At 39.5% G+C, this 24,327-nt stretch overlaps 1 long non-coding RNA gene across 3 annotated transcripts; it reads left to right on the top strand.

Annotated features, from left to right (window-relative positions):
• Window positions 1–13,793: 13,793 nt before the first annotated feature.
• On the top strand, window positions 13,794–23,516 carry LOC136287760 (uncharacterized). Of its 3 annotated transcripts, none has more exons than XR_010720312.1 (4): window positions 13,794–13,881; window positions 16,928–17,018; window positions 18,333–18,495; window positions 18,967–22,643. It is a non-coding gene; the product is annotated as an uncharacterized lncRNA (long non-coding RNA). The 3 variants fall into 3 exon arrangements; XR_010720311.1 differs by lacking the exon at window positions 16,928–17,018 and adding an exon at window positions 22,667–23,516 and having other exon boundaries at window positions 13,800–13,881; window positions 18,967–19,631; XR_010720310.1 differs by lacking the exon at window positions 16,928–17,018 and having other exon boundaries at window positions 13,800–13,881.
• Window positions 23,517–24,327: the final 811 nt, after the last annotated feature.

The raw sequence follows: 24,327 nt of genomic DNA, 5'->3' as shown, positions 1-24,327 counted from the left end.
GGAATATGTACATCCCCCACCACCATTCTTTTTGAAGCAGTGCCATGATTCGGAGATGAGAGCAGGACTTTGAAAGAACGAGAAAAGTTTTCCACTGAGTGTTGCTTTACAACCCTGAAGTAAGAATGCTCCACTCCCAAAGAAGTCTACATACAGCCTAAGAGCTAGGGCACTAGTCTGAGAGATGTAGGACACCAGATTATCTCCTTCCCAGTGAGATGGGTGTTGAGGATTGGTCTCCTATTTGAGGATGAAAAACAGAAGAAAAAAATTAAATTTTTTAAATCCTTTCTCAAACATTTCCTCTAGCCTAACACAAGACATGATTGTGGCTACCAACTAAACTTTATAAATACTGTAGAAATAGATGTTTCGGGAACATGAAGCTGTAGGCTCACAAACCTTCATAAACGCTTTTCCAACTCTTTTCTGGCATGGCTGTTGATCCTCTGAGAGGTCTCTTTTCCACCAGTATCATTGGAAACATCTTTCATCCCTATCTGAGGGAGAGGATCATTCATTTCTCCAAATGAAATCTCTGTAGTGCATGCAGCTTTTGTTGTTTATTGGGAGACTTCTCTGGAAGCACACAGGTGCTTATCCGCCTAAGGGCAGAAAAGTTTTGCCCTTTCTCCCCTCCCCAAGATTTCAGAAGGTACAGAAAATGAACTGCAAGAAATGCTGTCTGAAGAAAATATTTGACTCTTGTTCTATTAAAACATGAAAGATTAAAATCATTGTCTTCAACATTGCAAGAAACCTGAATCTAGAATTTGAACTGTGACTGCTTGTAGTATTGTATTCAGTACTAGCATGAAGTATATCATACTCAGCCTCAGATGGCATCTTTGAGAATATCCACTTTGGTTCTGGCTTTTTATCCTTTTATAATTGTTTTAGTTAGAGACTTTTGCACTCCCTCAAAGCAAGCAGACACAGACATGGTTTGGTTTTCAATGTGTAAGGGAGATGAATATAGAGGTAAACATAAAAGCAATGGAAAGAAAAAGAACGACTTTATTCCTCCTTCCAGAAATTTATCGATGTTCACATTCTTGAAGAAAATTTTAGCCATGGAACTAAGAAATGAAAGCTAGCTCTTATGGTGTTTTAGCATTTAAGGTTCATGTAATTATTTGCATAGCAATTAAGGATGAAGTTGTTTGGAGACATCCCATGAAATTCCATCTGGACCTTAGACCTTTAAGTCATGACACGTACATATTCTCTTCACTTCTCCCTCAGAAGTGAAGAGTCTGCTGTTGCCTAAAGTGAGACTACTGTTCTTTTCCTTCCTGCCTCCTATTTCATACTCACAATCCTCAGAAAAGGTAAAAGGCCACCAGGCTGGGCATATATTTAGGGGACAAATCTCAGTGGACTGTAAGTGACTGAAAGTGGTTTACTGCTGTGGTTTCCTTTGGACTTAATTATCTCGAATAGCACTAAAATATCTTGTGCCAGAACCATGACTCTACCAACTAAAGGAACTCCCAGCAGCTCTTTTTTCACTGTCATTAAGTTTGTATATCACATTTATAGGTATGGGTTTAGTAGATTCTGACAAGATTAAATCAAGACAAGAAGGCAAAAATTTTTAAGAGGGTCCTTGGAAAACAGACTTCCTATCCTTTCCAAGGTGGTTCCATTTCCCTGAACCAGAGGGGAGATGTGTTGGCAGAAAACAAGATATGGCCATTGGAACTGGTGTTTGTAGCCATTTAACAGCTGTTTAGCAGCCAGATGATTGGAATAACTATACGTCTTGGCTGCAAAACCGATCTGGCTCTGTTAGTGTGTAGCCTCAAGGAACAGTGGTTAGAGCAGAGATTTCTAACCTGATAAACCTTCTAAGGAGTAGAAGTATGCTATAGTAGATGACTAAAAGTATCAACAAATATCTAAAAAACAAAGGACACTGCAAATTACTCATTTATTTCTTTAAACTGGCCGTGCTTAATTTGTACAAAATTTGAATTCCCTATTCAATGGCTCCCTGACTATTTCATAAAAACCAAGGTTCCTGAGCTTTTTTTATCCTGAACATGTGTGATGACACATGGATTATGTAGATTGCCCTCATGTAATAGTTGAAGTGGTGTCCTTGTGCCTCTCTTCCCACTGTATTTCCCTAACTAGCTGAGTTAATTTTGCTCAACAGTCCATTTTAATAGAAGAAGTACAGATGTGGTTTACTGACTGTGCCCTGTTTGACTGCAGCATTACTATGAATATACTTAATTTTTGAATCTATTTTAAAGGTTCTTTCTCTTTTTGTAAATCTGCTATGGATTTGGGGTTATAAGAATATTTAGATTTTTTTAGTTAATCTTTCCTACAGAAAATATTCCACTGCTTACTGGCTTCATCATCTGGAATACAGCAGTGCACTTTTTCCCAGTGGTTGTAATTAGGACACATTTTTGTTTCACAGACTTTTGTTTAAAAGTGTGGCCAGTTCCATCAGCCCTTGGTGGATTCTCTTACTTCAAGTCACAGAAGCCCTTTGGTGACAAAGGGTTAATCTTTTTTGCTTACCTGTCAGTGCCATGTGTGTTCTGACTCACCTTGACACATACTGATATTTCGTCAGAGGTGTCCAGCTATCACCTGATGGGCTGTATGAATTTTTTTCTTTGCAGAATCCCTCCCCAAGTAATGGTTGTCAGCTGCAATCTGGCAGATGGTGCATGTGCGCACAATGCACATGTGACTGCTCAGATCTTACACAGTTGTGAATTATTTGTCTTCCTTAAGTGAAATCCAGGAGTTTCAGCCTCAGTACAAATCTGATCCTTTACCCTGCTGAAACGCCCTTGTTTGATTTACTGCTTGGGCTAAATGATGCAGGGAAAAAAAAAAAATCGGTGCTAATCTGACCTTTGCTCTTGCTGTTTGTCTAGACCAATATCTTACTGAAGACCTTGATAAGAAAAATAGTTTTGCCATTTTTTTGTCTGTGTGATGGTGAACCTTAGTTTCCTCAGCTGTAAAGTAAGAGCTAGTCTATTTCACAGTGAGACCTAATGTATGGAGTTTACTTTGATATCATTTGGTGAAAAATTGTTTTGGAGTGCAAAGTTTAGCTTTGTTTTCCTTAGAAATAAAATTTTCCTCATTTTCGATGCTCAGTTACTTATCCAAGGACTTGTAGTATACCACAGACAATGTATCCTAGGCCAGTTCTGGTTCATTTCACTTTTTTGGCTGCGTTCCTGAAACACAGGTCTCCTTTCTCCCCCACATATGTCCAATTGTCCCTGAGCCTTCTGCTTTATTGACAGCTGTAGTGCTTCAATGTCATCTGATGCTCTGGTTCATCGCTGCAACCCTGAGCTTGCAGTGTATAATGAATTGCTGAATACAGGGCATCTTTGAGTGTATTATGTCCCTCAAAAAGCACCAGGCAGTGTGAGATTCCAAACACAAGAATGACAAGACTGAAGTAGCTCTCCAATGGGCAGATTTCATTTTAAGATGAGGCTCAGGAAAATATTTAAGGATGAAAAGGGAAGATAATTATTCATTCAGAAGCAAATATTTTTTAAGCAAATCCTTCTCTCTCAAAAAAGATGCAGAAGACTGAATAATGTATTCTTTGACTTTCAGACTGGTATCTGTGCCACAAAGGTCTTCGTGCATGTCTTCAGAAAAGGATAAATATTGGTATGTAAGTCAAATCTACAAAGTGGGGGACAAGTGGTATGAAAGTCCTCTAAGATTTTAGTAGTTTCATGCCTCTGCATGTTTCTCTAGTTCTCTTTTATGCAAGTTATCCCTTTAATGTCGCTAGGAGTGGGGTGGGAATCTGCTTTTGGCACAGTTGCAAATGTGGAAAGTAACAGTCTAAGAGTGAATGAACAACAATATATTTAGATACCATATCTACCATAAGTGGTAATATCTGCTATTTTCTCAAGTTAACCAGTGACTAGCTGCATTTGAAAAATATGCATGGTCTGTTCCTTATTTTTGGCCCATCATTGATTCTAGCTATTTTGCTCAAATGAAAATAATTTGACTCTTCTTTCCCCTTATATATTCAAATCAAACAGATGAGAGACAGCAAAATTAGTTAATTGTTAATGTATGTACATGATCACAGAGGACAAATTCCAGACAGAACAGCATGAAGCATTTGGGTAAGGTTGTCATGCTCCTAGAATCACCCATTGAATACAGGTTTACCTTGTTCCACCTTTTCCCCCCATGGGTTAGCATAGAGGCAATTAATTTTCATGGGCATACACCTTATTGTTGACCTATATTAGGAAGACATTGATTTGCAAACTGCCCTGAAAAACAGATCTTTAAAATTATAATTTTTTTTTTCTTTATCAGTGAGAAGTGCTTCCTGATGGACAACGAAGTTTACCACATCACATTTCAGCATCTGTGAGTAATTTATTCTTCTCTGTAGTTGAAGTAGAAGAAAGAATAAATCCATCCTAGCTAGCAGCAGGGTAAAGTCATATTTCTCTAATGGTTTGGGCTGGGATGACCTATCCTATGCCTCTGTGAGAGCTGGAACAGGCTGCTTTTGAAAAAACAGACAGAGTGGTCTTTAGAAATTTTTATCAGAAGTGGTTTGGTGTTGTGATGTCTTTACTACAGTCTTGCCATATCTCTTCAAAGAAAGATTTTCTGTCTTTGTCGCCTCACATTTCCTCCTCTGTTTTGGTTCATAGTGACATTTGAGAGTGCAGAACTCAGGTGGACAGAAAAAAAATAATAGTTAAGTGTTTTCCTCAGAATGACCAGCACCATGCTGTTCTGTTCTGTTTTTGAAAAGGGTGGTTGCAGTGAGGAAGGCCAGTTCTGACTTGTCTTCTCACCAGTCTAGTTCTATTAAGGGTCTAGCTGGGGCTGTAGAGGGGCCTCCACAAGGCACTTCAGCAACCACACCTTCCCCATGAAGGCCTTTTTGCACCTCTGGCTGTTCGCTCCATCACCGATGTGTTTGTGCCACATGTAGCCGTCCTCTGGTCTCACAAACAGGCAATAGCTTCATGTAAGTCCATCAGCATCTCACCACAAAAGTGGGAGATTAGCAGCATGGGCTGGTGCAACACTCAGGCTACAGGTTTACCTACAGTCTGTCCCTATATCCAGTTGTTCTGAAGGACAATGGGCACTATCCCATCCTTTTGTAACCTGTACAGAAGAGAACATCTCCCCCCAGCCTGGAGATGGCTCCATTGATATATTCTGCAAGGGTCATTGGTCCACTAATTTTCTCCTGTGAGGGAAACTAGAGGCCTGGCAGACCATAATTCAAGACTGACAACACAAATATGGTGCTTTGTCCATGGAATATGGACCATGTGGTAAATGGACTGCTGGAAAAATGACAGCAGAGATCTCAGGTTTGGTTTTCTTTTCCCGAGATTCAGGTGGTGGTTCAAGTGAGCCTTTTTTGCCCTCTGAAGGCCCTGAGCCAGACGTGAGAAAAAAGCAGAGTCTTCAAGGTCTTTTTCTCTTTGGTTTCTCGTGTTGTTTATTATTTTCTTATCTTACAATTTTCTATGTGCCTGGCCGAGATGTTCACAGCTGCTCAGACACAGGACAACTCCCCCCCGCGATGGGAGGTCGCTGCCTTTTATACAGATAACTACATGTATATTATTTACAATTATGTGCCAATGCCTATTACCTATACTAAAGGGGTCAACTCCACTCTGACCCAACCTCCTTTAAACTACTTTGTGCCACCGTCACCAGAAGATGGAGACCAGGGTAGAAGAAGGAAGAACTCAGGGCAACATCCTAAATCCTCCATCGTGTTCCCCATGCACCTACATCCTAAGAATCCTAAAACTACAAAATTTTCCACCGTGTGACACACTACACTACTGTCTGTCACATCTTTGTGACTTGTAATTCTTCTCTCAGTGTTAGAAGCTTTTTTCCATGAACTGAAGTCAAAGACGGTGTCTCTCTGGGCTCTGTGCCAGGGTCTACAACCCCCCTGTACAGATTCCAGACCCCCCTGTATAGATCTCAAACCCTCTTGTTCGGGTCCCAGACCTCTCTGCTGAGGTCTGTAGCCTCCCAGGGTGCCCAAATGAATGCCCTGGACTCCAACACAGAGAGAAGTTCTTAGGGATGTGTTTGTGATGCCATCACAAGACATTATTTATTGTCAGCTAGAGTCACAGCCCATAGTTGGACAGGATGTCTTTACAGAGGCAAGAAGGAGACCTTAAGCCAACTATCCCTCATGTCCTCTACACAGAAACATTTCTTAGCCTTACTGACCTGTGATCATCCAGATTTGACCATGATGGTACACAGTAACCAGGAAAAATGCAGAAATGGTGTAAGCCTTTCAAAGATACAGGTTTGGTCTTTCTTGAAGCCAAAAACAATCTTGTGATTGTTGCTGCTGTTAGACACTGCCTAATTCCATCCTATTTTAGTCTGTTGTATTTCTTACTGGAATGTACAAATAACCTGTGTGATGGAGTATCAGTTTTGTGCTCTGAACCCTCTACTTACAAATTCTACACCGGAGCAGAGTTGCTCCCTGCAGTTGAATCTGTTTATAAGCATTGTTGGAGGTTAATCCACCAGGGTAGCAGTGTTTCTACCACGCTGGTCTGTGGCTTGTGAATGGTTAATGCAGTGAATTAAATACTGAGATGAATGCCTCAACACACAAGTAAAGCAGACCAACTACTAAGAACAAGGAAATGTGAACGGCTTGCTTTACGTTAATGCATTAACATAAAGTGAGTTACTCTACTGTCCTTACCAAAACAGGATGGGTGGTTATGGAAAGTGGATCCATAAATAGAAGTTGCTGAGTTGTGTCCTGTGTCAGGCCTGTCTAGTGCTCCTTATCCTTTGCTCCTTCAATTTTTAGCTGTGGAGATTTAATCTGAGCTGCTTGTCATTGAGATGGAGAAATAGAGCAAAGAGAGTCTAAGCATTTGGGAATCTGGGAAGTAACCAGCTTTAAAATGAAAAATACCAGCCAGATGCTTTTATAATAGTAATAAAATCATACATTGTATTGGAGTGACCCTATCTGGATGCTAGGTATCCACAAAAGCTGCTCTATTTCTGTTCTCTTCAGCTGGACAGGAGAAAGAATGTAATGAAAAGCTTCTGAGTTAACATAAGAACAGGGGGACATCACTCACCAGTTACCATCATGGGGTAAAGAGACCCGACTTGGAGAAATCAGTTAAAATTATTACCAGTCAGATCAGAGTAGCATAATAAGAAATAAAACCAAATCTTAAAAACACCTCCCCCCACCGCTCCTTTCTTCTCAGGCCCAACTTTTCTCCTGAATTCTCTGCCTACTCTCCTGCATTTGTGCAGGAGGATAGAGAAGGCAGGTTGCAGTCAATTCATCATGTGTTTCTCACACCCCTTCCTCCTTAGTGGGAGGACTCCTCACACACTTCACCTGGTCCAGAGTGGTGTTCCTCTCATGGGAGACAGTCTCCTGTGAATTTCTCCAATGTGACTCCTTCCCACAGACTACAGTTCCTCACAAACTGCTCCAGCATGTGTCCCTTCCATGGAGTGCAGTCTTTCAGGTGCAAACTTCTCTGGCCTAGGTCCCCTGTGGAGTCACATGTCCTGCCAGAAGCCTTGTCCAGCACAGGTGCTCCTCTCTACAGGCCCATGGCTCCTGCCGAGACTCCTGTAGCCTGAGCTTCCCTTGGGGCTGCAGCCTCCTTGGGTCATTCACCTGTTCCACGTTGGGGTCCTTCAGAGGCAGCAGGTGGATCTGTTTCACCAGGGACTTCCCTGGGCTGCAGGGACACAGCTGTCTCACCATGGTCTGCACCAGGGTCTGCAGGGGAATATCTGCTCCAGAGCCTGCAACACCTCCTTCTTCACTGAGTTTGGTGTCTATAGGGCTCTTCCTCTCACACATGCTCACACTTTCCAGCTGCAGTTGTCCCAGGTGGATGGAGCTTTGAACAACCTGGTCTACTGCAAGATGTACCTGCCCATGGCAGATGGGTTGGAACTAGCTGATCCTTTAAGTTCCCTTCCAACACTAACTATTAATTTCATCATTCTATGACTGAAAACTCCGCTGTGTGCGCCTTGAATTGCATAAAACTTCAATGAACCAGTGAATGGACAAGCAAAAATGCTTGCTGCCTTTCTTTTTCTTTTTTTTTTTCCTCAAATGCAGAACTCAGGTGTTTGTAAACATAAATCCTGCAATCAATTATACCCAGGTTGATTATAGTAATCAAAAGGGATCTTGAGGTTGGCTTCTAGTGCTCTGTAGACTGTTAAAATGTGTTTCAGTTTCACTTAGTCTCAAGTACTGACTCAGAGGGGTGTGACTCTGCTTGGGCCTTGATGAAGATGAATTTTCAGAATGTAGTGCAGTATAGGACTGAAATAATGCTGATAAGTGAAGAAAAAAATCAAGAAAAGGAAAGTTCATGCTTGATCGTCTTCTGAGTGTTCTTTAACCAAGTCCTGTGATCCCACTAAATCTCCAGCTTCTTCCTTGTGCACAGGTATATAGGTAGTCAGGACCACTGCTCCCCTATTTCTTTTACCTTAATTGTTTTCCTCATTAGACTAAAATGCATTAAAAGGTTACTGGGAAACTTCAGTTTGTGTTGGATGCAGTCACACCTAGGTATGTGAAAGTATTCTACAGTATTCCATACTCAAAAATAGCTTCTAGCCATTTTTATATTAAATATAAACTACTGGTATAGAACTCTTGATTCCATAAATGGTCTTGATGTCTTAGAAACATTTGTCTCCTAAGGTGATATTATAGTTTTTAATATGGACATTAGAATCAGCTGATGCTTCTTTTCTTCTGTTGTAATTTGTCATTCCTCTTGCCCGTGAATTAGGAGGTTAAGGCACTAAATAGTCCAGGAAGTATACATTAAAAAATGTATGTAAACCAAATTCGTTACTAATAAATATTACAGAAAATGCCTACAAAACAACATAAATTGAAGTCAAGTTTTCCCTTTTCTCGCTCCTTGTAAAGATAGACAAAGTGAGGGGAAAGGATGAACTCTAGAGGGAGGCTACCCTTACTCTGGTGTCATTTCCATCGACTCCTGTGTAGTCAGTGGAAAATGACAAGCCCTATCAGATTTAATAAAATATAGCTGCTTTGAGCTTTTGTTCTGAATCTTTTCTGGAAGAAATGATCTCTCTCCATCTGCCACAGAGAAAATTCCTGGAGCTTATGGAGTAATCATAGAATCATTGTCCAAGAGCAGCAGACAAGCACCAGTAGTTTCTTCCAGAGGTATAGGAAAGCTCTGGAGATTTTATTTTTTGAATTGGATGGGGAAGCAGGCAAGTGATTTAACTGGTACATAATATCGAGAGAAAGACCACTCTTGCCTGACAGCAGTATGTGCTTGTCTGCATCCTTGTTCATAAAGCATGAACTATTAGTGAAAACAGGTTTTTCTTTCCTACAGTCCTCTCACAAGCACTGAGTAAAACATTAGGACATGTATGCAGTTTCCAGTCACTGCATTAATGAAAAGAAACTGAATTGCACTCTGAAAGGTTCCTGTCACAGTGTTGGTTCAAAAAGCAGTGGTGTCATGCACTGAGCTGCTGTTCATTATCAGTTTTCCTGACTGTAGTGCTGATCAGTGATCTTTTTCTACCCCCAATGATTTGCATCCATCCCTTGCTGGAGATGCATCCTACAGTCCTGACCATCCTTTGCCTTTCAGCTTTGCAAGGAATTTTTAACCCTGTGGAGAGGTAATAGAGTATCCATAGCATGGTCTGGCAGTGCTCATGCACTCTGAAATGTTCATGTTCAGCTATTTTTAAACTGATGTAAGCAAGAATGGACTCAGCCCTCCAATACCTTGGAAGTTTTCCTTTTCCCTCAAGCCACTGCTTGTTATATCACCCGCAAAATATTATTTCACTCTCGTAAAAGTCATCTCCATGTAAAGCCCCTCCTGAGCAGTGGCTCAGGCAGACAGAAGTTTTGTGTGTGGTGAAAGCTCCTTTCTTGTGGATGCATCACTGTGAAGAACAGAGACAGTTTAACATGCTTCAAGACAAAAACTTCCCAGCTTACTCAAATACAGTCTGGTAGTAGTTTTTCCATTAGGGCAGAGAAAAAAATAGTAATCTGTTGTGGCTGGAATTAACACACGTGTCTTCTTTTAAATCACTGGATTTGCAATTGAAGGACTCCCTCTGCCCTTGGGCTTTCTTTACCTTTAGACACACTCTTTTTTGTTGTTCAGGAAGCTGTCATTAAACAGCAATAATCTTATTATTGAATTTTGCTGGATTTTAATAGGCAACATAGAGATCAAAATTTCAGACTCTGTTACTTATTAAGAGGGTCATTTTAATCCCTGATGGTTTTATTATTTAGTACCTGGACTTAAATATTTTCTTTCACTTCAAAAAGGTGATTTTCACATGTCTTTTGTGATTTAGAAGCTACCGTTTATTGCAGAGAAAATTAAGTATGTTTATTCATCACTTTGCCATGATAAACATTAGTCTTGTGAGGCAGGCATTTATCAGTATAAGTTTTACTTCCCTAGCTTTCCATTGGGCAAATGCTATATGCTGGTCTTTCCCAGGGTATGAAAATGTAGAATAGATATTAGTTAAATATGTCTTTACTTATGTGTAATTACAACAGCTTTATATGAAACACTAAGTGTAATTTTCAGATGGGCATATTCTTTTTCTAGCACATGAGATACTTAAGCTGCAGGAAGCTGCTAGTTGCAAGAATATTTAACACTGTTTAGTGGAAACAAGTGAACAAATAAAGATATATGGGCTGAAAATTGCATTTAAAAGTAAATAACACACCTATAGCATAATAAGTAATTTCTGGCGTCTGAATGTCAGTGGTGTAAGAAAATACGATCTGGAGGCTAAAAGTAGAGTACTAGAACTATTCAATTTCTTCTTCTGTTCTTCAACAGTGACTGAAAGAACCAGACAGCTAAACTTCTGAGGACTGAATTGGCATCCCATGTAAACATTTCGTTTGCAAAGTTTAGCACAGTTGTGCTCTTTAATAAAATCTTTTTTTATAGTGTAGTATTTGTTCTTTTATATCATAATGAATGCACTGCTTGTGAAGCAATGTATTTAAAAACACGATTTAAAAATAAGTTTTAAAACTCAGAAAGTTTGAGGAGTAAAAGTCAGGCCTTGTATGAAGTTTTTAGGTACCATCCTTATAAAAAGTAACTTAATTTCATCTTGGTAAGTTCTAACCAGACAACAGTTTTGCAGAGTTGATTCTACTGCTGAGATGATGCACCAGGAAAAAAACTTAAAAGCAATTTCAGTGTCAGGTTTTAAATTTGTAACTAATAGGTCAGTTTATTTTTCCTCTTGCGTTATAAATTTGTGAGAAGAAAATAAGCTTTTTTTTAGAAAGGTCTTTGATGGGTTTTTAAGACTCCAACAGCACAGTCTTGCATTTGTTTTAATTAACCATGTGTTACATTACTGTTCTGAATGAACAGGAAGATTTTTGTTATCCAAGTATTCTGGTAAGACTTACATCATAGCTTTTAGTTGAGGCATTTAAGTTGTATCTTTTACAGTTTACATATCTGCAGTTACAGGGACCAGGTTTTTCACTGTCAGGCTTAATGTAGCCTAAACAACATCACAGTCCCACAGAAGTTAAAAAAGCTTTACCTACTAAATTGTTGTTTATTTTTCCTTGTTGTCATAAATATCTGTGAAACCTGGAAGAAAGAGCAAGCCCATGTACGAGGAGCTCTTTTCAGCTCATTGATTCAGGTATGAGCTGTGGGGATTTATTTGTGCTCACACTTCACCCCTCTTCTCTGTGTTTTGATTTCTCAGCTCTAACGTGTGCATTAGGGAAACAGGACAATGGAGCACAGGGCAAACAGCTATGCTATGTTATACAGATAGATCTAGGACGGATCATGGAAGTACAATATTTGCATATCCAAATAGAGATCTGGGAGAAAATAAACTGACACAAAACAAAGCAAGAGATTTGAGCACCTTTTATAGCAGTGGGGCTTATATGGCCCAACTGAATAAGACTTGAGCTTGAAATTCACAAAAAGGAGCAAAGTCTAAATTTTGGAGATTTTTTGTTCAACTGTACTGTGTTCCTGTGTCTCTGCTTTCCAGGAAGGACTCACAGGGATGTCTGATGCAACACCAGGCAAGAAGCTGCATGCCTACCAGAGCTATTATCTGTATCTTTAACTACATATATATCAGTACATAGAAATATACAGTTTAAATACAACCTTGCAGTAAACAGAAGTCCTGTCTGAGCTAAGTAATTTTTTTTTTCTTTTTTACATTTTCAGACTCCTGAGAGTTGTTCAACTGTTCTGTGGCAATGTAATTAAAAGAAGAGCATTGTTTAGGGCAAATGAGACTGTCCTCATGAATAACATATTCTACAAGAGCTGACTTTGTGTCAGCATATATAGAACAGCTAGAAAATAAAGCCATGGATGCCTCATTTGCACAGTTTAAAACCAGTGGGCATTCTTTTATTTTTCACATGAGCTCCTTAACCAGGAAAAATATATTTGTCTATATAGTTAAAAAAGAGATACTTCAAAGAAGCAGAGCACAATGGAAAGAAGATGGCACCAAAAATAAAAGGATAAAACACTTGTTGGTCTAGAAATAGAGTGGAATTGTTTTTTGCCTTTCACATACGTGAGATAGAGGTCTACATAAATATATTTCTAGAAAAGATATAAGCAAAAGTGTTTCTCTGCATGCCACATGAAAGTTAATCTTTTTGTTAATCTGCACCTTTTATCTGACACCACAATTCTAGTTCTGGGTACAGATTTTTTTCACCTGTACTTAATGGATTTTGCTTACTGTGTTGTCGCTGTACAAATGCCCCCAGTAGTAACATAACACCCCTCAAGTCAGAAAATACTGGTATATGAACACCCCCCTCCACCCCCATGCATCTTCCTGTTTTCCTAACTTGTTTGGAATACAATTTTATAAATATGAAAGTAAAATTTGTTTACAGATTAATTTTTTTCAACCATTTCAAGCTGCCTTAAATATAAAGGGTGAAAGTCCTAGAGAACAGTGGCCGATGGCAGAATGACTTTGTATCTTTCTTGGAAGGAGACAGATATTGAAATACATAGCATTTTTTAAGACATTTTAGTGAGATTATGTAATGCCATCTGGATTTTTGATCTATATTTTAAAATAAATTTTGGATCAATTTATGAGAGATTTTTATTCAGAGGAACTTTCCTGCAGGTTCGGTTGACTCCAGTGCATGAAAGGACACCAGCTGGAGGGCCTTGTAGGTGCAATGCTTGTGTCCAGTATGGACTGCTTCCATACAGAGCGTAGTCATGTTCCTTCCCCCTGATTCACAAGGTTTTGTTGTAAGAAAGGCTCAGTAATAGAGACCATAAAGTAATTCTGTTTTATTTTGCAGGCTGAAGAGGCACTATGCCTTTTTGTTGTAAAAGTCCCTGAAAACACGTGCTTTTAACTTTGTGACATAACCCTGCTTTCCAATAAATGCTTTATTTCCAGCAGCAGCAGGAAGAACAGCATCTCCTTTACTACTGTTAATTACAGATCAGAAAATGAGGCAGAAGGCCACATCCTAATTCCTGACTGCCCACAGGTGAGCAACAGTTTGCTAGTCAACACACTGCCTGTGCATTTTGGCACAGCTGCACCCTGGTGTCAGTGGATTTCTTCCTCTCTCCATCCTCACCTTATCATGTACCTGATTGCAGGATAGACAGTATAAAGCACCCTGTGGTTTGCCCTATGGCTTGCAGGTAGTGCTGTGGCTTAGTCTGTGTGCTTCCAGGGCACAGGGGAAGATGCAACAGGAGCAGGTCCGCTTTGCCTAAGGACCAGAGGCAGGTAAAGCTTTATGTCTTGGTCCTGCAGCCTCCTCCTTGTTGAAAGGCCGATGAAGAAGCTGGCTACAGACTGCCTGAATTCCATCACCAGGCTGATATTCCCCTTCTTTTCCCATGCTGAGAGTGAAGCAGGACCAGGACTGTGAAAAGCAGCTCTTTTCTGTCTGTGTAAAGGGAATTTTTCTGCATCTTTAGCAGATAGCTGGGATAGTTACAGGGTAAAAATGACAAATTACAAGCATAGTACAGGGAGACTAGTCTTAACAAGAAATTGCAGAGATTACCTATAATTTTTACTGAGCAAAAAGCATGCTATTTTATCACTTTCCAGTAAACTAGCTCAGTTTCTTTTGAGAAGAGGAGATTTAGATGAAACGGTATTTGGGTGGAGAGGCATTTAATAACATTTTATGGCATACTATTTTTTACAACAAGCATAAGGCTTGTCATTTTTACTTGTCTGCCATAAGAAAAATGACAGTCTGTTTGAACACTGTAAGACTACAGTTAAGGCAAGGAAATTTTACCTCTGCCTGCATTTTCAAAGCAGGGCTGAGGTGAGGGAAGCAGATAAGTAGAGGTGAGCTGACAATGTACCTACCATTTGAGCACTTGAAAAGTCATGTCTGAAATTGGAGTGTAAAATCTCACCCAAATCCTTCATCTACTCCCATCTCACCTCACTTGGAATGCTGTGTCCAGCTCTGGGATTCCTAGCACAAGAAGGATGTGGACATGCTGGAGCAGGTCCACAGGAGGTCTACAAAGAGGATTGGAGGGCTGTCTCTTATAAAGACAGGCTGAGAGAGTTAGGGTTTTCCATGGAGAAGACCTGGGATACCTTAGAGCAGCATTCCAGTACCTAAAGGGTAGCTGGAGAGGGACGTTTCACAAGGTTATGTAGTGATGGGACAAGGGGAAATGTCTTCAAGGTGTAAGAGGATAGATTTAGACAAGATATTAGGAAGAAATATGAGGGTGTTGAGGCACTACAACAGGTGGCCCAGGGAAATTATGGATAGCCCAGCCTAGTCCAGATTGGATGGGGCTTTGAGTAGCCTGGTCTGGTGGAAGGTGTGGAATGGCAAGAGGGTTGGAACAAGGTGATCTTTAAGATCTCTTCTTCTTCCAACCCGAACCATTCCAGTCCTTGCTGACTGACTTTGTTCCCTCATGCAGATGACATTCACCCTGCTGTACTCTGAGTCAGTCAGTCCAAGGAGAAGTGGTCCCAATTCAGGGCTATGCATCCCTCTGAGATGAGTGCCAGCCCTTTGTGGACTGAAAAGTGGATGGAGCACATCTGCTGACTCCTGGTGTCTGCACACGCACTCCTGACCCTGCTGATGAATTTGTGTACATGGGTGTCCTGGTTCTGGCCGGGACAGGGTTAATTTTTGAAGGAGCCAGGAGGTGTCATGGCTCAGACCCAGAGGTTATCCTACAGCACCTCACATCAGGGCCAGGGTGGGGGAAGGGAATGTCTTCCGAGGAGAAGGGCTCTCTTCTGGTCAGGGGGGCTTCGATTGGGTTGTTGGGTCTTGGGCTCCGTGGTGAGCATTTTGCATATGAATCAGTCTCTCTTTTGTGCACTTTTGTTATTAACGCTGTTGCTGTTCCTGTTTGTTTTCTAATCTCTTTGCGTTTCCAGTAAATTGTTCTTATCTCAACCTGTGATCTTTACCTTTTGTGCCTCCAATTCTTTTCTCTGTCCTGCGGCCGGGGAGGATGGAGGGGGGACTGAACAGCATGGGGTTTTAGTCACAGCGCTAAATTGGAGAATACCTTCCTACACCACAACAATGGGTCAGGTTATGGATGGCAGTGAAATCTGAGGTCCCCATTTTTTTCCATTTGCCTACCCTGCACTGAGAACAACAATGGGTGAAACCAGGAACTCTCGAAACAAAACAGGATGGGGGAAGCTGAGCAGAGGAGTGTGCAGGCAGATAATTTGCAGCTAGAAGTGAGAGCACTAGTGGAAGTGTAACACGGATGCAGGAACGTGGAAGTGACTGGGCCTAAGGTCAGGAATGCTCTCAAACCTTTTGTTGTAATAGGGTCAGCTTGGTTGGTCAGTGGTCACTGTAAGCCAGCTGAGGTCTGGCATATTCTGCTCCATGTTATTTCTGGATCACTGCTTAATGTGGACTTAGAAGTGTGAAAGCAGGGTGTGAAGTGGGGAAAACCTGCAGCAGAAGGGAAGTGAATATGCAGAGAGGGAGAAAGCCAAAATACCTTCATGTTCCAGTTAACCTCTGAAGTTGTCCCAAGACACAATTAGGTTAAACAAGTGACAGTGACTTGAAGAATAACCTGCGGAGACACAAACTTGACAGAATTAGAAACTGTATGTTCCAAAGATGTTGTGCTTGACCAGATTTTGGGAAGCACTACGCTCACAGGTGCCATCCCTAGGCATCACTCATGCATTCCTGTTTGTTTGGCTGTCAAAGTGCTGAGACAAATGTGTTTTTGTGGTCAATGGGAGAGAACACCATGCTCGACTTCCATTTGAGTTCTGATATATAGGTTTTACATCTAAAGCAGATTGGCTGTGGTGGCCTGTTGCATAGATGTGGGTTGTTCTTAGTTTTTTTGAGATTTCTCCCCAGTAACAGAAGTAGCAAGTAATTTATTGAGCCCCTCACCATTTTTTCTGGCCTTTAAGTACTGAAAACACTTTACAGACAGCATTAACTTCATTTAAATAAGGCTTCATTTAAATATCATATTCTATGACATAATTAAATCAGTTACCATATCTCTGTCACTCTTAGTTTATGTTTGTTAGGAGAAAGTTTATACTGCTAACTGCAGTGACTTATTAGTTGTTTGTCAGAAGTATGATTTTTCAGTTAGAAACCATTATTTAAAGAGGCTGTATAAACATTCTTCAATTAGAATTAAGAAATACATTTAGAAAAATTTAGGCTCCAACTTAAAAGATGTAATGGCTATTACATTTTAAGCTAAATGCCCTGTGTGAGCATAAAACACAAGTGGTAACAGAAATTTGAAGCAGGTCACCATTTTTTTTTCTGCAGGAAATTTTATTTCACATGATTTGTGGAAAAATCTTACCAACAAGTGGCAAGGCTCTAGGAAATTGTTTCCTCGGAGCTCAGCAGGATGGAGGTGAGAAAGAAAAACACAGTGGCCCACCACCTGTGTGGGAAATCTCAGAGAAAAGCACTATATCAGGTCTGGACTTCTAAGATTCCCAGCAAAGAGTTTGTTTTAAAATATGGAATTCCTTTACTTCATAGACCATTTTACACTAGCTCATTAATGTGGTGGGATTTCCTCAAGGATATGTCAACAGAACATCCCAGGATGTCAGCCTTTTTCTATGTGTATCTGTTGTTGCATTATTTTGGTCAGTCTGAAAAATACAAGGTGCCTACACTGCCATCACCAGGAGAATTCCTGGTTGCAGCTCCTTCATCTTTGGGTGCATTACAACACCATGCAAGTGCTCTGCTAGAATGTTGGAACCACAAGACGGGCCAGCAGAGCCTTACAACTGGGAGGTGTTGAGTCAAAGCTTCCAGACATATGATTTAATATACCTATCATCAGCAAGCACAAGTTTCAACCCACCTGCTGCAAAAAAACCACCACTGACAGGGGCATTAATGCCAACCTGTTATGCTTCTTGCTCTCCCTCAAGCACATCAGCCTTTAGTAGGCATTAAGGTTTTTCAGTTTCCATCTCTTGTGCCAGTGGGTCTGAATTGCAGCACTGTAATTTAAAATAGCAAACACATACTATGCAGCCTAAAATAATGAGAAATTTAGAACAACTGTACGGGCAGATGGTTTTATAGTTCCAGCATTCAAAAGAAGATACAATGCTATTCAGTCTTGAATTAAAAAAGGCAGGGATCCTTTGAACTCATCCAGCTGTTGGGCAGTCCTCATTACAAACAATGAGGTCCATATCTTTGGCAAAGTACTAATATGTTTTTTCAGAACAGCTGAAATTAAATGAGCATAGAGATCTTATGAATTTTGAAGAGAACTATTTTCATGAAACCATGCAGCAAAAATTGATGCTAAGAGGGTGAATAGATCTCTTATTTGTGACAATTGAAAATACATGTGACTGCATCATTTAGAAGTGTTAGATTAATTTTTCTTTAGAGAGACCTTTGTTCAATAGAATAATTGTAGAACTATGTGTAATATCTGATTAGTTCCACAAGAATTAACTTTTTCATTATAATTTCAAAAGAGTGACCAGCAGCAGTGTTCCTCCTGTCTTTAACAGGATACCAGAAACTGAGAAGCAATAAGCAGTTAGAAATCAGAAATCATCCCGTGAATTTCCAATGAGCCTTAGCCTTTCAGTTATGCAGAGGACAATTACTGAATTTTCGTAACCTCAATGAAGTTCACTAAAGTCATAACACTAAAGAACTTGTATCCTTTTCTGTTTTATTCTGCCAGATCTGAGCTCCTGATTTGCAATACTGTAGTCATCAGGCTTTGGAGGAAGACTGAGGGGAAAATGGTGATTAAAACATTCATTTCCCAGGACAGATTGCCTTGCTTACATAATTGATTATTTGTCAGAATTTAATTCTTGTTCTGTTTCCATGATAACACTGAGGTAAGTGTCAAAAGAGTGATCTATGTGTTTTGGTGCTGAATCCTGCCTGGGAAGACATGGGTTTCTTTCTCAGTTCTGCTCCAGATTTCCACTGTTGCCTCACACAAGTCACTAAGTCAGTTTGTGCTTTACTTCTTTGTCTAATAAAGCTGAATGCCAAGGAATCCCCAGATCATAGTTTTTGTCCAGAAAAATACCCACCATTTGTGGACCCTCTAAAAGCTGTGGCCAAACAGTGGAGTTTAAGGGATCCCCAGAACCCAAATTAATTTCACTTAACTGGAAAACAGGAAAAGGCAAATGATGAAAAAAGAAGGTGAGCAGATGTATTTCTTTACGTGACAGGCAGAAATATCTTTATGCTCCTAGTACATTTTGTTTCATTTTCTATGGTTACGTAAAACCCAACTTCTCTCAAATTACTCCATATTGCTTTTTACTCACACTTTACAATTTGCTCATCTTTTCTAGGCATTGATCTAATGAAACCTTTGAGAAGAAATCAGCAAGAAGAGGAAAGCTCTCACCTATTCCTATTTACAGTACCATCTGTTCATCCCTGCTAGTGTATTTCTCATGCCCAACAAGTTTTCTTTTCCTTTTACCTTGAAAACTAAATTTAAAAGTCTTCATTGTCAGAAAATACAGGTTTATTGTCAATATGCCAAACAATCAAGGAATATAGCGTCTCTCCCCAGTAACAATCTGCTGTCCTGCACAAATGTCACACCTCGCTGCTAGCCTGGACTCTTGGAGAGGTGGGTCATTGCATCTTCATGAGGGGCATTGTTGTGACAAATGATTGAATTCCTTCCCAGCTCTTTTTACATTAATAAATGTAGAAACATGTTTTCCTAAATTCATTTTCCTCCCAGGATTTCAGTTCCTTTGGGTGTATTCTTACTGTCTTAAGGCACAGTCCACAAGAAGTTAGATTCTCTGGGAGTATTCCCATTGATTTCATTATTTACATTGTTTCACTTCACATTGACTTCTACACACTGCAGCTCTGACCCTCAGGCTGAGAACTTCTAAAATGTGAAACTTCTGTCAGGAACACCTGATTTTCAATGAGAGTGAAGATTTCTGAGACCTGAAATATTACTGTGGCTTGAGTCAAAGGAAAACAACAATCTGTATGTTCCCGCTTATTCTGCATATTTTATACCTCGCAGAAAAGACATATGAACAGAGATTTACATTTTTATTTAGCCATCTTTTAAATCAATCTCTCCATCCTTCAGTAAGTTAAGCTTTCGTCATATTTTTCCCTCTCCTGTTTCTCCTCAATAGCTGTAGCAAGCTAAACATTGGCATCTGTTGCTTCAGCAAATATTTTGTGGTTTTCCTAGTATCTGCAGGTGGCTGTGCTTGGCTGCATCTCCCAGTCCTCCTGCTTCTATGTTTCTCTAAGAGAAAGATATAGCAGTAATAGCATACAGAAGTAGCATGGTCTGGAGAAAAAAAGAAAAACCTTTTGGGGAGTTTATACCTCCCAGACATAACACCCTGGATATTTTACTTTCCATGAAATTTTTGAGATTTCTTCTCCTTTCCTAGTTTATACTGAGAGAAAAATGAGATCTTTTTGTTTATTTATTTATTTGGAGTGAAGGCACTAGCAGTGAGTAGTATGGGGACATTCACACTGAATGGAAATCCTAATAATCTATTGAAGCCCAGGGAAAAGACCTTTTCCTATGCACATCTGATACAAGTACAGAACTGTTCAGCTGCAGGGGAGCAGAGATCTCTTGTATCTCTGAATTTGACAACAAAAACCCTAACTTCCCCTCCCTTCTTCCATGAGAGACACTGGAGGATCTTTCCCAACGTCTTTCTTCAACAATTCTGCTGCCTTTTTTTTTTTTTTTTTTTAAAACTCAAGTTTTATGCTTTATTTTCTCCCCTAGTCAGGTCTCTGAATTTGCTTTCTGCCTCTGATAATGGTTCACTGTGCACCTTTGGACAATTTCTTGATACATTTCTGTGTCTGCTGCCCAACTTCCTTTAAAAGAAGGGTAAAATATCCTCAGTTTCCCTGAAATGCTTTACAATTATTGTAATAGCTGCATTTTGATGTAAACTTGTAAATAAATGGAAAAATGCAGAGTACAACTATAAATATTCCAGCAGGTTCTTAGCTAAATTTAATTTCATTTTAAATAAGTCAGTATTTATTGCTTCTTGTGACTTTGCTTTCTATAGGGGAGTAAAGATAATCATACTACAGTGCATATTAGATAGATGGATAGATGCACATGTTTGTGTTTAGGAATATGTTAAACTTTTTATGTCTTCTTGCAGTGTTTTTTCAGCAGGTTTTTTTTGTTCGCTTTTAAACAAAAACCCCAAAACAAAACCAACCAAATGAAAAAGCACAAGGGGTTATTTTAGAATGGGAAAAATAAACACTCCCAGTCACTTGTGTTTATTTCCCAGGTGGCATACTATGAAGTATTACTACATAACATCTTAATATTTCTGCAGTTTATTTTTCTAAGTACTAAATTTTGGTTGATTTTTCTCACTGTGTTTGTCACACATCTTACAGATATTTCTGTCATTTACTTGTAGTTGCAAATCTACATGTGATTTTAAGGAATGATTTTAAGGCAGGGCTGACCAAAAAGTAAAGCATAACAAAGTCCATGTGAATTACAATGCACCAATGTATGGTATATTTCTCTGTCCACTGGGTTTTGCTGCCTTTAGAGGCTTTGTGTTGCACTTTGTACTAAAAGCAGAGAGATAGTTAAGGGAGTTTCTGACTGCTGTGTGATCAAACACATTGTAAACTTTTACCAGATGAACCATTTCTTTCTTTTTACAATTCCATTTCCTGAGAGAGAAAATATTTTTGTCTCAAGAGTCTTTGCATCATCTGTGCTATTTCACTTGATGAGGAAGACGAGATCCTCAGATGATACTGAAGAACACCTTCCCTCTGATACTGCAACATTGGAGCCAGCAGGAGTTTTGCTTTTGGAGAAAAGCAGGCATGGAGGTGGCAATAAACACAAGCAGTGCTCCACTGATCCTCTGACTGTGCCTTCTGGGCAAGAGCCTCCTAAACCAACTGAGATGATGAGACACGAACATATTTTCCCTGGCTTTACTGCATCAAGGATGTCAGCCTATCTGCTGCGTAGGACAACTCACGTGTTGTGTATCTCATGCGTGCATGCATGTTTGTGTTGGAGATTTGAGCTGGCAGGTGTCTGAAGGCACCCAGAGATCTGGTGCACAGTAACCTGCCACAAAGTGTATTGCTTTAACTCTGTGATTTTCCCCAAGGAAGACAGTGAGCTCAGAATGAGATGCTGAAGCTGCTTATTGTGCAATTTGGTGTCTTGTCTCCTTCCCACAGTGCCACTGAGCTGCTCTGGGATCTGTGGAGTGTCCAGAAAAGTTTAATGCATGTTGCCACCCAGAAGCATTGTGCAAAGACAGTTCTGGTAATGCAATGAGTTGCTTCCTCAGGTAGAGCCAGGTTGTCCATGTGGTTGGTCAGTTTTGACACATAGTTACATGCTGTGTTTCTAACATGCTGCTACTTCAGTGTGGTTGTCTCAGAGGTATAATGAATTAAAGCATTCAGTTCAATGGTTTAAATTATAATTTCATAGAAATTCCATAATTAAATATGTTAAACTTTTCATCTCCTTTTGATACTCTGAAAACCCTCACATCCTTTCATGCTGTGCTTTTTTCTGATCCCCTTCCTTTCACCATTCTCTTTTGGCCTCTCAAATGCTTAGGGCAGTAAAAAGTAAGTAATAAATACATCAAGGCTCTTTGGTATTATAAAGATGTGAAACTCTTACCTTGTTCCCATGAGGGTATCATATCCCATCATTCATAAAAAAACCCCGTGGTTAGATCAGATACTTAAGAGTTTACCTCATTCACATTAAAAATCAAAGGCACATCTTTAACACCTCCAGTGATTTTAATGGAGGCAACTTTAAAGCTTTAAAAAATGCTGTATCATTTCAAAATTTGAGAATATCTGGTTCTGATTATAAAAGGTTATAAATTTATTCTGATTATTAAAGCGTTTTAAATTTGAGCTATAAAATATTAATTGTGCTTATTCCTTAAGTCAAAAGCTCTTTATATCTGTTTCTATGGTGATAATAATAATATAATGCACAGGGAATGTTAACAGGCTGAAGCAGACTGGCTCCTGAGGTGATCTGAACAACTCCTGGAAGGGCTGAGGATCCTTAGCTCCTGGCAGCAATAGAGTGGAACATATCAAAGGAAAAACACTGCACCTTACAGGGTAAGGTCTTGCAACTTTTACCAATTAGGAGTGGAATCTGCTGTACAATACTGCATGATCCTGTTAAAAGCATCCAGAAGTAACTCCACAGCAAGCAACAGCATCAAATGTAAAAATCCCAGCCTGGGAGGCACAACAGGGTCTTGTTTCCTACTGGAGTTTGCACACCTAATGTTTGTCAGCATGCATGCTTACCTGTGTGACACCCAAATAGCTACTCAAAGCACCACAAATCCCCACAAATGCATTCCAGTGCTGATGGCACACAGTGAAAATGAGCAGGATAGGACTTACAGCTAAAGTGTCACTCAGCAAGCCAGGGAGAAGTGGATTTTACTTCTGTTTTCAAACAACTTGTAACTGAAGTGAAGCTACTTCATTAATTCATTCTTGACTCTTTCCCTTCTCTTCTTCCTTCTTCTAGGACTTGTTCTCAATTTGTTTTCTACCATGGCCAAAATTTGTTTTCAGTGAAATATGAACTATTCTTTTAATAAATATTAAATATATGAAAAAAGAATAGGAAACATTATTTTCTACCTGAATGGATCCAAGACATTTAGTATAAAATACACAGAAGCTCACCCCAAATATTTTTTATGTATGTCTTGTATACATACCTGTTAGGAGTTCATTTCTTCTTCCTCAGAAAATAAAAAAGTGGGATTGGATAGCAAATGTTTAAAGGACCTTGGCCTAGGAGTATTTTTACTTTAGTTCTCTGTTAAATGAAACCAGGATTTTTTAGTATGTTAAATATAACTGTATATATACTATTGAAATTTTACTAATATATATCATATTTTTGACAAATTATATTGATATATGTGTTTTTAAGACATAAATGGACCAATGGCCCAATTTTATAAAAACTGAAACTTGATTTATTTAAGAAAATACTGCAAAAAATCATTTAGCTAAGATTTTAATCCCTCTGTGTCTGGATGGTTCATTATTCCATTCCCTGCAAGAGATGTCCTGAACCCCAGGCCTACCCTGCAAACAACTGTGAACATGACTCAGCTTTTTTAGGTTAAATATGGGGATATTTAAAGGGGTTTGTGGAAGGGACAGTATAGCCAGAGGTGCAATTTTATAAAATTGTATTTCTGTCTTGTGCTCCTGCCATAGAGAAGAAGCAGTAGAAGCTGGCTGTTATTCATGAGGGCAGGTTAAATTTCATTCACCAAAATAACTTAATTGAAGCACTGCAAATATTAAGAAAGCATCATGCCTATTAAGATGAAAAAGATTTGTTTTTTATGTACTGTTTTAAATTTTGGTATAAAAATACAGGCGTAAAGAGGCATGAAGGTTGGGAAAGATGTTTTTTCTTAAACAGACACTTGCCATCTCAGTGAAAAGCATACAGGTATTTATAAGCAATTGAGCAAAGAGTATCACAGGCACAGAAACAAAAATGTGCTGAATTCTAAATTACAAATTGGTCAAGAATTGACTGTTGGACTGTGCCTTTTTAAGTTTTTTTCAAGAGCTACAATATGCCTTTGCAACTACTAGTTTCAAAGAAAAACATGACATAG

The sequence above is a fragment of the Chamaea fasciata genome, unplaced genomic scaffold (genome assembly GCF_029207755.1).
Source record: "Chamaea fasciata isolate MVZ Bird 193981 ecotype frontalis unplaced genomic scaffold, bChaFas1.0.hap1 SCAF_3, whole genome shotgun sequence".
Lineage (NCBI taxonomy): Eukaryota > Metazoa > Chordata > Aves > Passeriformes > Sylviidae > Chamaea > Chamaea fasciata.
Note: the sequence above shows the minus strand (reverse complement) of the source record. Positions and strands in the feature narration are given on the sequence as shown.